A 13852-nucleotide genomic window follows, 5' to 3' on the forward strand; every position below is an offset into this window, starting at 1 on the left:
TTTGAAGAAAATATTCTCTGTCTTAAAATTTTATTTCCCTATCAGCTGTTGGTGCTTGAAATTCAATCATTAAAGATTACATTTACATAAGATCCTAGTAAAAGTGGTTACATGGAGGAGGTAAAGGAGGTGATACAGAATGTAAACAAATTCTCCTCAGTGTGTATTATTTTTATTTGAACCATGTGACTGCATTACCCTGTATTGCTTATTAAAAATAAAAATTTTGAGGCTAAAAAAGATTTTCTTGAAATTTTAGAGATCCTCTGGAAGTTCCCATTGAAATGCAAATGAAATATAAACGCTTCTGGAAAAAGAAGCATATTTTTGCAAGAATTAGCTGTTAGCCAGCTGGGAATGAGAGCAACCCTTGACCCAGAATGATCTTTCCCTATTTGTGAATTCTGCCCTTTTTGCAGAGCTTGCCTAGCCAGCCTAATTCATCAATGCAACCCTGGCTATCCTTAGAATTATGGATGCACAAATAGCTCAACTTTGAATGTGAAACAAGAAAGGATCAGTAGCAGCAGAAAGGAAGGAGAAGAAGGGGTCACTGCAAGGAGAGCTGTACAGTAGGAGGCTGCCTGCTGTACTGCACCACGTAGGGCCGGCACCACCTGTGTCCTCCTCATGTACACAGACACTGTGGGTACACCTACATGCACACACACCCTCAAATAGCTTATATAGTACTATAGAATCCAGTTGAGAACCAAGATTCACTTCCAGGCAGAAAAGTATGGCCTCTTTTCAGCACTCTCTGGTTCCTTTCCGAAGCAATGCCACCCCCTTGCTAATGCTCACCGATGCCCATCATGATCTAGCTCCACCCATCAAAAGATGCTCTAAGCAGGCCCTTGATATAATAGAAGAATGAATATGTTAACACATATGTTTCTATGCATCTTCATGAGTTATGCTAGCTTCTATAACAAGCAATTCCAAAATGTCAGCGGCTTAAAAAATTAAAGGTTTATTTGCTGCTCACACCACAGTACAAAAAGGTAGGGGATCTTCCCCTGGCAGATCTCCTCCAAGTAGTGGCTCAGAAATAATAGTTCCTTTCATCTTTGTTATGCCACCCTCTTCCACAGATGGCATCCATTTTCACCAAGGTAAGGGAAGAGAAGACATGGATGATAATACAGGAGATTCTGTGGCCAGGCTTAGGAGTTACAGACATCATTCGTGTCCACATTTGACGGCCCCTTAATAACTGCAAGGAAGGTTTCAAATGTATTTTTCTTCTGAGCACAGGAGAATGAAACATGATGAATGACCATACAATCAGTCTTTTATACAATTCCCCCTTCTGATCATCAATTATTCATTTTAATGTTCCTCCCACAGTCTCTTCTGGTCACTGCATCAAGTTCAGAATCCTGTATTTCTGGGAAAAGCACAGTCCTATCCCCCCATGCTGAATATGACTAACCTAGTTCCTCCCACAAATGTACTGAAGGGACAAGTTTTCTGTCCCCACATGCATGTTCCCTATACAGTGGTGTAACAGAGGCAGGATAACTGCAATAAACACTCCCATTTGGAAAGAGGAAGAATATGGGTCACACAATAGGCAATGGTCTGTTTCACTTCTGAAGTTCTGCTAGATACATGGAGGCAATTCTTTGCCTGGCTTTTATTCTACTCTCTGGGAGAAATTCCCTGTCACTTGTTCTCCATGGCCCCTGGCTATACTTCTGTATGGCCTTTTTGCCCATTATCCTCATGAGTCACATCTGATGGAGATGTTTCAGAGCATGGCCTCCTTGGAGGCTGCAGAGCATTTGAAGCCCTATTTGCTGTTCATGGAAAGTAGTGACCTGTCTTGGTATGTGTTCCCTAAAAATCAGACTCTTGTACAGAGACTCAGGTGCAAGAACTTTATCTGGGAATTGATCTCAAGAAGCACTATGAACAGCAGAGAAGTAATACATGTGAAGAAGGAAAGCCAGTAAGGGGAGCCTTCGTGACTAGGTTATCACTTAGATAAGCTAGAGTTCAAAACCTCTGGAGATGCTCCAGAAGACTATATGAAAAATGATTTCCCTGAGAGATGCAGAAGCCAAGGTGTTAATATATCCCAAATCTCCTGTCCCTTGCTGGTTTAAAGTTACTCCTGGGACACTAACTCCAAGTAGTCCTGTAGCCAGCAAAGTCTACCAGAGCAGAGAGATAGACACATGTCTGTTGTATCCTAGAATAAGCAGCAGGACATAGACGGTGCAATGACAACATCTGCTACAGGCCCAAAAGTTACTTAAGACAAAAAGTCAAAGACTGCTTTAGTCTGGATATACTGTTTCTTTGGCAATACAATTCCCTCAATGACTTAATAGACTTCCAATATATTTGCTATGAGTTGCTAAATGCTTCCAACTTTCTTTCTGAGATATATTTCTTAAATCAGCTTTATTACTTTGCTTTCTCACCCCATACCTCTCTGGCAATTTAACACAGAGAATGGGGTAATCTTCCATATCAACAAACAATCAGGATAAATTAGGTAATGGTCAGCTAAGGAAAGATGACACTTAATCTAATCTTTTCCCTGAGCTACTATACTTCACTCAACTAACAATTTTTTGAACCCAACTTTTCCTCTTTAGGATTATAAAACAGCTTACCAAATAAACATTTCTGTAGTCCATCGATTCCCTTTCATTTATGCTTACAAATCAGCCAATTCTTTCCTGAACCCAACTCTTTGGATAGTACCTTGAAAAATACAGCCTATAATAGCAAGCCAACACTAATGCTCTGATTCATTTCAACCATCTCTTCTTGGAGCTGCAGGCTGAGGAGGGACCAGTTCTGACTTCCAATTTATTGCAGGGAGACAGTTTTACTCAATGTTTTGCCACTGCATTACATGGACAGCCATCTTTGAAGACTCTAATGTCAGTCTTCTCACTACTTACCTTGCAACAGTTAAGTCAACACCACCCAATTTAGATTTTTAATAGCAGTGCTCCCCTTCTGATATAAATGTCTGCATTAGGACAGATAACCTTAGCTACTCAAACAACTGCAAAATCCCAAATGTTTAACACTAAAAAGGTGTGTTTGTCATTTATACACAGTCTATTTTGAATGGGCAGCTCTCCATGGAGGTTCTACTTTCAGTGAGGACTCAAGGATTCAGAGCCCTTCCCTTGTGTAATGGTGCCATCTCTAATATAACTTTTTGAATCACTAAGGTTAAAAAAAAAAAAAAAAAAAAAAAAACAGAGCTAGGAAGACCAAGCAGGAGATTTTAAGTCCAGGTCTGGAAGTGGTAGGCATCCTTCCACTGACATTTCCTTAGCCTCACTCTAATACAACAGAGGTTGCTAATGTAATTTGACACGTACCCAGAAAGAAGAAACAAGGGTTCATCCAGTTTAACTCCAGCATTATGACTGTTGATTCTAATTTGTTACCACTCCCAAGAAGGACCAACTTTGAAACAAAGAAATTAATGTCTTACAATAAAATTCCATATTGAATAAGACTAGATATGGAAGGCGAGGGGTTCCTTGATATTGTCTGAATCACACTACCATCACCTGGCTTCTCCCTCAATATTTAAGACTGTTCCTGTATTAACTATATTCTCCCTGGGAAGTAAACAACCAAGAATGGAGCAGAGATGCTCACTCATTTTGGTGATCTGTCTTGAAGTGATGGCACATACTGCTTTGTTTCGCTAATCTCCTAATGTAAAAACCTTGCCAATCCCCTTAGTAATAGACATATATACAAAAATGTCTTTTTTTACTTTCCTATAGACACCTTTGTTACAACTGATACTCAATAGTATATAATATTGAAAACCTTGGAGAACAAAGTATCCACCTCTGACATCACCTTTTACCAAATACTTTTCTGTGTCAATATGCATGAAAAAGTATGTGGGCTAAGGAAAAATAGTAGAACATGCACCCCAGAGAGTAAGAGTTAGCCCAGGACCCAACCAGGATTTTAAGAAAGACATAATAGATGCATTTAACATAAGTGAGTTTAACTATTCATGTTCAAGATTCAGTTTAGAATATTACAAAATGCTGTAAAATTATACTTTGCATATGTACTATTTTAATATGCCCTTTAATGTTTTCTTATATGGTCCTGTATATACAAAACCATCTATATTATACTTCATGAGGAATAAAACATTGTTTAAGCATAATTTTGATGATGCAATTTTTGCCAGTGCTGTTTTGTGAATTGAATGCCCTAGGAAGATATTAATAAAACCTTGCAGTAATCTCATTTCTGCACATGACCCACCATCTGACTCAGCCTCCCTGTATTCTGAGCACATTTCCTCTTTGCTGGTTCATCTTCTGTCATGATCCTTGTGCCCCTTGGTAACAAGCATCACTTTTTGGATAATCCTTCTGTTTGATAGCCTGATTTTGACTTTCTGTAAAACAATGTACTAGCAGACACTTGAACTCTGCCAAATGTTTTCTAAGACAGCCATTTCCTATTAAATAAGATCTCATTTACGCAGAGATCTTGATTTGCACATCAGACACAGTTCCAGAATTCACAAGCAATCATGACAATCAGCTTAGGCGAGTACTGATAGAAGAACAACCACTCCTTTGCTACTGCTGCTTAGTTCTCCTCAGCCACTCAACTCTTCTCCATTTTGGTCTCTACCGTAATTGTTTACGTCCCCAATATATCTTAACACAAACTTCTTTTGCTAGAAGCAGCCTGTGTTCTCAGCAAGAATACATTTGACCAAAGAGTTTCTGCTCCAGTTACAGCTTCACTTGGGAGTATGAAGGGTTTGTCCCTTTTGAATCAGGAAAAACTTACATTCATTATAACAACAATAGCCACCACTAGAGTGTTTACTATGTGCCAGACACTATGCTGAGCTCCTTGTACATTAACTCACTTAATCATCACAACAATCCCATGAGGTAAGTATTATCATCTCTATTTTATGAATGCTGACATCAAAGAAGTTCAATAATTTGCCCAAGGACATGATCCCTATAGTAGTGAAGCTGGGATTTGAACCCAGAGAGTGTGGCTCCAGAGTCTGTGTTCTTACACATTTCCTCTCTTATAGGAGATTCTAGTTTTATCTGTCAGTAAATAATGTCCAGTTTGTAGTAGCCATAGGATTGCTGTCAGCAATGACAAAAATAGAAATTAGCATTTTACCTGAAAAAAAAAAAAAAAAAAAAAAAACTTTCTTTAAAGATTGATACTTTCTGGATTTTTAGACCTGAGTAAGTCCTAGGATGTTTTCACATTGATTAACTGAGGATGATCACTTAGTCCAGCATTATTATTTCAAAAATTACTTACAGCTATTTACTCTGGCAGAAAATCAGTAGGAGTTGTCATTACTTAAATCTTGTTGCTGGAGCACTACACTCATGGAGCTATTTCCTGAGTGTGTGCTCAATGAGAGAAGACAGCTATTCAATCACCTGGACCCCAGAAAACAGAAGTGAAAAATGCAAAGCTGTGTAAGACTAGGTCACAATGGATATGCAATTAACCTTGGACATCTATCCCTTGAATTGGATTGTGTCTGTACAATGCCAGAAAAAAAATCTGTTAATTTTCTCATTCAAATCAGTCAAAAACTCAAAGTATAAAATTACTGACAAGTGGCTTATTTAGTAGCATATAAATATGTGTGTGTATATATATATAGTGTATATATATGTGTGTATATATATACACATACTCAAAAATGTTTATTAACAAGACTTTGCAACCATTTATTGTGATGTTTAATGAATTAAAGAAACCTGGCATAAATTGCAATAGGCAGCTTCATGTGTCATTGTTACATGTCTGGGTCCCTTCATCACATCATTTGTTGGTAGAGGGAAACACCTCACAAACCAGAAGTTTTATAATAAAAAGTGTCCAATTATGGAGAAAGTAAAGTAAAAACAACAAAGGACTGTGACCTGACTTTAAGCCCTTACTATTTAGGAGGCAATTATGAGGGTATACTGTATTTAGGCTTCTGGTCTCCTCTTCCTGAAACCTGCCCTTGGGACAGTACTAGAACTCCCACCAGCAGGGTTCAAAGACAGGGAACAGTAGGCGGTTGACTGTGTAATAGAACCTGAAGGATATGACAGGTGTGTTTGCCCCAAGATATCTGCCCTACTTTTCACCCTTACCCTCCTCATCATGTAATTTCCACTTCTTGCCTTTTTTATTTTCTTAGTCAAAGTCATGCCTGCAGATGGACTCTATTAAAATAAATCTGTTACTTGTAAGACATTATATTTTAACTCAGTAATGGTCACTTACGCAGTGACCCACTATTTACTTAGCAGACCAGCTAACATGTTTCCTGGCATAGCTCAGGGTTCTGAGGGAATGCAACACTAGGCAGGTATATTTTACTAGGGAGAGGAGGGGAGAAAGAACAGAGGAAGTCATAGGAGTCATCCCGAATGTACAGTGCTGAGCATGCGCATTGCTGCGGAAAGAAGGCAGTCAGGATGGAGAAGACAGCTCCAAACAGAGCCACTGGAAGTGACTCAGCTAATTTGGTAGGGGTGAGGGAGGATCCTGCTCCTCTCTGCTAGATCACAGAGGAAGAAAGAAGAAAACATGAACTAATATATAATTTGCGAAACTAATTAAAAAGTTTTATTGGGAAAGAGACGAGAATATGAAAACCAAAAATGGTCAAAATTCATTATCTTCAGATCATCTATTATTTTCATCTTCATGAATGTATTCATTTCCTAGGGCTGCCATAAAAAATTACCACAAATTGAGTGCCTTAAAACAACAGAAATTTATTCTCACAGTCCTGGAGGACAGAAGTCCAAAATCAAGATGTCAGGAGAGTTATACTTCCTCTGAGGCTCTGGGGAAACAATCTGTTCCATGCCTCTCTCTTATCTTTTGGTGTTGCAATCCTTGGCATTCCTCAGCTTGCAGACAAATTACGTACTCCAATCTCTGTGTCCATCATCAAGTGACATTCTTCTTATATGTTCCTCTCTCTGTCTCTTCTCTTCTTATGAAGACACCAGTCATTAGAATAGGGCCCACTCTAATCCAGTATGACAACATCTTCACTTGATTACATCTTTACAGATGCCATTTTCCTATAAGGTCACATTCACAGGTACTGAGGGTTAGGACATCCACACATCTTTTTGGAAGACACAACTCAACCCACAACAGTCTCTTTCCAAAGAGAAACAAGACTTCAAGCTTAGTGCTCATTCTTCCCAGGGCCTTCCCACAATTCAGAAGGGATCATTCACTGAAGGAATGGTGACCACTCAACTAAAGGAGGCAGTTGAGGAAAACTCTATCACTGTGATTAGGAGACTGAACAGCTGCTAGAAATTTAAGATCATATTCTTATTGTGTTCTTCCACTTAGAACTTTACCAGCATCAGCATTTCCATAAAGTTTTCAGAGTTTTGTCCTTGGCTATAATCCAATACATAAGCACAACACTAAGGCATTGGCAATAGAGCATAAAGGACCTATTGTTGCAATGAGGAGTGGCAGCTCAGAAATAAGGAGGAAAGAGAGGAGCTAATCTCAGGGGCAAAGTAAATTGCACACTAAATCAGTGATATCCATAATACTAAACAAAGGGAGGCTTAAAAGACAGGTTATTGACTTTTGTTTTTCTTTAAAAAAAGACAGGTTCTGAACAGGATCACAACCTGGGATAGCAACTAGATATAATTAACATGTAAACTATAGTTTTGATTCTATAATTTTTTCTGTCTCCAGCCTTTACTACACACACACCCAAATTCAAAGCAAGGCAAGGAAACTAATTAATAGATCCATTACTGAATAAATGAAACTGAAGCTATCCATGGCATCCATTGAAAATGGGCCAGCATGTGTATACCTACATATCCGTGCCAACCATAATCAGCTGAAATGAATCAGAGTCTACCATCCCTCAACATTTAGGATGTCAGCCATTAATAATGGAAGTTTCAGGATAATGCTCTTAAATGAAATTGGGACACTATTAAAATCAAGATTGGCTGTTAACAGTACAGTTTCATCACACCCAAATTAGAATACTTGAGAAACTTCAGAGGTCTTAGGAGTAAGAATAATCGCTCAACTCTTTAAAATTGAATAGAAAATGACTTGGGGCTTTAATATCTGAAACTATATTAAATGATAATACTGCATAAATTTGGACTGGCCCCTCACTTTCAATAAAGCTGACCTTGAAACTTTTTATTTACAAACTCATCTAAGCTAACACCATAGCAATTAAGCCTTGAACTGCTTTTTATGGTTGCATTGTCAAAAAGACAGCAAAAATGTATTGAATACCTACTACAGGCCACACAATGTTCTAGAATCTGGTGATTCAAAAGTAAATAAGGCAATGTCCTTACTCCATGAAGATTACAAAGTAGCAGGGTGAGACAGATGAGCATGCCTCGGTTCAGAAACAGGCATACTACTGGGTATAAAGAGATTTTGGGGTTTGGGCTTTTTTCCTACTACATGAGTATTTTAATATGACAGCTACTTGTAGTAACTAGACTTTTTTCTGGATCTAAACACCCTTTAAAAATTATCTTTTATTATACTTTTAAGTTCTGGGATACATGTGCAGAACGTGCAATATACACGAGCCATGGTGGTTTGCTGCACCCATCAACCCATCATCTACATTAGGTATTTCTCCTAATGCTATCCCTCCCCTAGCTCCCCATCCCCTGAGAGGCCCCAGTGTGTAATGTTCCCTTCCCTATGCCCATGTGTTCTCATTGTTCAGCTCCCACTTATGAGTGAGAACATGTAGTATTTGGTTTTCTGTTCCTGTGTTAGTTTGCTCAGAATGATGGGAATGCTTTTACACTGTTGGTGGGAGTGTAAATTAGTTCAACCGTTGTGGAAGACAGTGTGGTGATTCCTCAAGGATCTAGAACCAGAAATACCATTTGACCCAGCAATCCCATTGCTGGCTATATACCCAAAGGATTATAAATCATTCTATTATAAAGACACAAGCACACATATGTTTACTGCAGCACTATTTACAATGGCAAAGACTTGGAACCAACCCAAATATCCATCAATGATAGACTGGATAAAGAAAATGTGGCACATATACACCATGGAATACTATGCAGCCATAAAAAAGGATGAGTTCATGTCCTTTGCAGGGACATGGATGAAGCTGGAAACATCCTTTTATAGACACCATAGAAATAAGTATAAAGGGTTACAATGTATTTTACGAACTATACTGGAAGGCCTGAAAACTCCGGTGTTATAAGGTAAAAAATTCTGAAATGTATTTTCCAAAATTTATTATTTACTTTATTTGATAATAAGAAAAAAATTAGCAGTGTGCAAAGTGAGGAGAGTCATAAGCTACAATAAAAGCAGACCTGTGGACTAGTCCTTCCCAAGTTCCATCACTTGGCTTTATTTTCATAATCTGTGACATTGGGGGTTAATTTTATCTACCATTTTTAATGCATTATTCAGATATTACTGAATTATTCTGAGGAGTTTTGTATCTTCCAAAAGCTTAGTTGAAATTTAAATTTTTCAAATAATTTTAGAACTATTTTTAAAATAGAGTAAAGCAAAAGGCACAGTAAAATGATATAGCCCATTGGAAACTACTAACAGAAAATTTATGCATGTAGGTTAACATATTTGCACAGGCCTCTTAATGATCTCTGGGCATATATTTGAAGTTCTCGAAATTGGATTATTGATAAGGAAAGTTGTAGCTCTGACATGTCCTTTCAATAAATATGTTCCTGCCTATATGCACTTTGTGAAGAATGATTTGAAGAAGTTCAATTACTTCAACTTTGCAGTTTGAGCAACTACTTTAACACAAACCTGCTGGGCTCTATTAATGGCAGCTTAGACTCAACCAGATCCATTTGGGGTAGATTCTATTCAGAATCAGTATAACAGCTGTGCAGTAACAAGTAAACCTAACATATTTTATAATACCATAATGTAAGTAGTTTTAACATTTTCTCTAACTTTTGTAAGTTTATTGTCTTCCTTGTATGTCCATGATGAAGAATGCAGATATGTTAGATATTGATAAGAATTCCAGTTTATAAAGAAAATTAACCATTGTTCCACTTTCAAGTTCTAGGTCAGATTATTTGAAGAAAATCCTGAGGTTTCAAGATGAGCTGTTCAAATCATTTACCATTTGCACCTATTTATTAGTGTGAATTAGAATTTTTTCAATATCATGCAAGCAATGAAAAACACAAAAATAAAACTGAAGATTGAGACTGCATTTATATCATCTATAACCCAGAGTTCACATTTTTGTACTCATTAAAACAGTGTCATTTTTCTCATTAATTCAGCTTTATAGAAAATAAATGTTACAAATATGAACTTCTAAAATGTTAGAAATATAAACTTCTAAAACAGTTACACTGTTCTCATCTCTTTTATACATAGAGTTTTTACATGATACAGATTTAGAAAAAAGTTGGTCATTTTATGAAAATGTTTTACAATTCTTCTTGTCAGGGGTTGTTTCTTTTCAAGAAACAGAAACCTACTCAAGCTAGCTCAAAGTAAATTTTCACAATTTTCAGACTAATATTATTGGGAAAAAAAGCAATTCAATTCACTTGCTCAAAATATCCTTAGCATGACCTTCAAGGCCCTACATAATAAACCCACTACATCTCTCTCTGATCTGAAGTTCCACTAAGCTCCTCCTGGCTTCTTGTGCACTAGCCCCAGTGATCTTGCTGTCCCATGGCACCACTCTCATTTGAGTCTTGGCATTTCCTGTTATCTCTACTTGGAAGTCTCTTTCTCCAGCTATCACAGTAGCCCATCTCCTCACTGCCTTCAGCTGACAAGTATCAACTTGTCAGCCAATAAGAACACTATCACTCTCACATCGATTTCTTGATCACTCTTAACTTTTTAGTCTTCTGTAGTTTTCTTCAAAGCACTTCTAATATTCTCTATCTCTTTCTCTCCATATATTACTTTATTTTTTCTTACTTTTTCCTTCTTTTCCTTTCTTCTTTATTTCATTTTCCTCTTCTAAAGTATAAGCTCCATGACAAAGGCAGGAACTTTATCTTATTTACCACAGTATCTGCAGAACCTAGAATAGTATTGACACAGAGTAGCAGCTCAGGGATTATTTGCTGAATGAACAAATAGATGAATGAATGGAGAGCCAGGACACTCAGCCAAGTTACAGAAGGAGTGAAAACAGAAATTCAGAAACTTACATGACTTCTTTCATCTATTGTAAGGTCTAAGCCTCTCTCCCACTCCCTCTCCTCACTTCTAACCTCTCTCTCTCTCTCTCTCTCTCTCTCTCTCTCTCTCTCTCTCTCTCTCTCTCTCTGTTTCTCTGTCTCTGTCTCAGCTGGTCAATTGAAATTTCCGTTTCCTTCTCCAGGCTTGCCTTTTCTGTTTACTAGTCAATGTGCACACAGCTGAAAATTACCGCTAGACTCAACATGACCTGCAGTTCAATTGATCATCTTTCTCTCGCTGTAATTTTGTCTTCTAGTTCAAATTCTCAAATGAGATAAAGCATTTGGCTCAGCTCAACCTCGAGATTGACTGAATCTTTGTCTGGTCACCAAATGAGGTTGCAGGGACTCAATATCACATGGAACCAACATAGCCTTCTAGGCCCACCACTTCAGCAGGTGCTGTCAAAGATATTGACAACAACTCAAAAGGAGTGGAGGAGGTTTCTGCTAGACCCAAATAGTGTCTCCTTAGAAAACCAAAACAAAACACTGAGTAAGGTGAAAAATGATTTCAGATAGTCCTGTCTCACTTTAGTATCTTAATATCATGATAGAGAAGTTAAATATACTTTAACAAGTTTATCATATTGTTTCCTTTTTACTTTTTATTCTTAGGATTCTTTGAATTGCAAGTCACTGAAACCCCAATCCAAATATGCTTTAAGAAAATTAAAATCTACTGACTCACAAAAACAAGACAGAGATATTCTAGATTCAATGAAGGATTGATCTAGAGCTTGAATAATTTTACCCAAGAGTTTCTGGTTTTCTTTTTGATTTTGTCCTTACCATTTCTCAACTTGATGTCCTTAGTGTTTTCATGGTTTCAGACCGGCTGCCAGAATCCAAGTAGTCCTCAAAAGTGCTAATGGATTGACTTGGCTCACACTGAATTATCTACAAGTGTTAAAGGAACGTGATAGGTTGATTGGTGTAGGCTTTGGTCACATGTTCTACCCCTAGAATTAGGAATACAATCAACTGAATGAGGTCCACATGAGCTTAGACTGGGGCGAGGAGATTCCACCACCAGAAAACCTGGATGCTAAACACCACAGCCAGTTCCTACCATCCTTGATGTAGTATTCAACTTAGTGAGACTGGAAGTAATTTCATACCAGGTGAAAGCTTCTAATCTATAATTTTAATTTAATTTCAATTTTTGCTCTGCCAACTTTATGTAAATATTGACTATTAAAACCAAACTATCTTTTTGAATAGTCTGTAGATAAAACATCATTACACTTCATATTTATGCTATATGCTTTACTTTTGGTTGAACGGCCAATTCTACCAATCTACCCTCAGTAAAGTGCCCACAAAACCCTATTCTCTAGACACGTACATCAGGAGGGGAAGTGAACGTTTAATCAATTAATATTTGCTGGCTAATGCTTTGACATTTACAAAGTCTGGGGCACATCTGCATGAAACTCTAAAATAAAATTGGGAAAGTGATTAAGAATAAGACAATGAAAAGAAGCCAATTGGATTTAAGAAACAGATGCATTTCTTAGCCATTATGAGATCTGAAATGATGCTCATTGTCTCCTCAGTTTGTGAAAACCCTTTGTCAGATCATTCTACCCAACATTAACAAAACAGAGAGCTGCACTTCATGGATTCAAGATCAAGTGACTGGTGAAATAGTTCAACGTTCAATAGATGGTCTAGGCATTTTGTGCAACTATGCCTAAACAAATAGAAAATTCAAACCCCAACTTATTTTGTGTTATGATGATTTTAAAAATTAACTTACTGTTTTCCAAGAGCAGTCAGCAATTGTTATGTAGAAGAGAAATATGCCATAAAAGTTGAAAACTTGAGTTCTGATGTCAGACTGCCGGGGTTCAAGTCTTAAATCTGTATTTTATCCCCCCATTTCTTTATCAGAAAAAAAATCAAAATACTACTATTGGCTAATAAGGGTTTCCATAAGGATTAATGAGTCAGTCCAAGGAAGCTCTTAGAAGTTTCTGGAAAGCAGAGTCCAAGGAGTGTTAGTTACAATTGCTGTTCTCCACTTTTTCCCTCTCTCTCTTCTCTCTCCCTTCATACTTTTATTTCTTCATTACATTAAGAAATGCTATTAAATTGTTTTATGGATACCTCATTTTTCTATAATGCAGATCACAAACTGGCCCAGTCATGATTGAGATATAATCACCAAAGAAATGCCTTTGACAGAGATGGAGTAGCTGACAAGTTGCTAAACACAATGTTAAACTGTTTGTTATTGTTGAGGAGTGGGAAGCTTCTCTTTTAAAAGACTCCCAAGTTTAAAGCCAACATGATTAATATTCAGAGAAGACAGACTAGTTTATATAGCCAGAGACACTGAGGTCAGCCTGGATAATGGAAGAGCATGCTCATTCCTGAGCCTGTAGTGACACATACTTACATCCCTACCGAGTCCAGGCATCTCAGGCTTGTCAAAAAGAGGTGTGTCCATAAGGTTGTAAAGATTTGAACCTTACAAATGAGCATCATGTAGTCATAAGCATTTGGATGAGTCACCGCTTATTTTATGGGTGTAGCTCATCTTCAAAGGAAGATTGAACTGACCATAAACATCAGATCATGGAACATAA

The sequence above is a fragment of the Macaca fascicularis genome, chromosome 6, assembly GCF_037993035.2.
Source record: "Macaca fascicularis isolate 582-1 chromosome 6, T2T-MFA8v1.1".
Classification (NCBI taxonomy): Eukaryota; Metazoa; Chordata; class Mammalia; order Primates; family Cercopithecidae; genus Macaca; species Macaca fascicularis.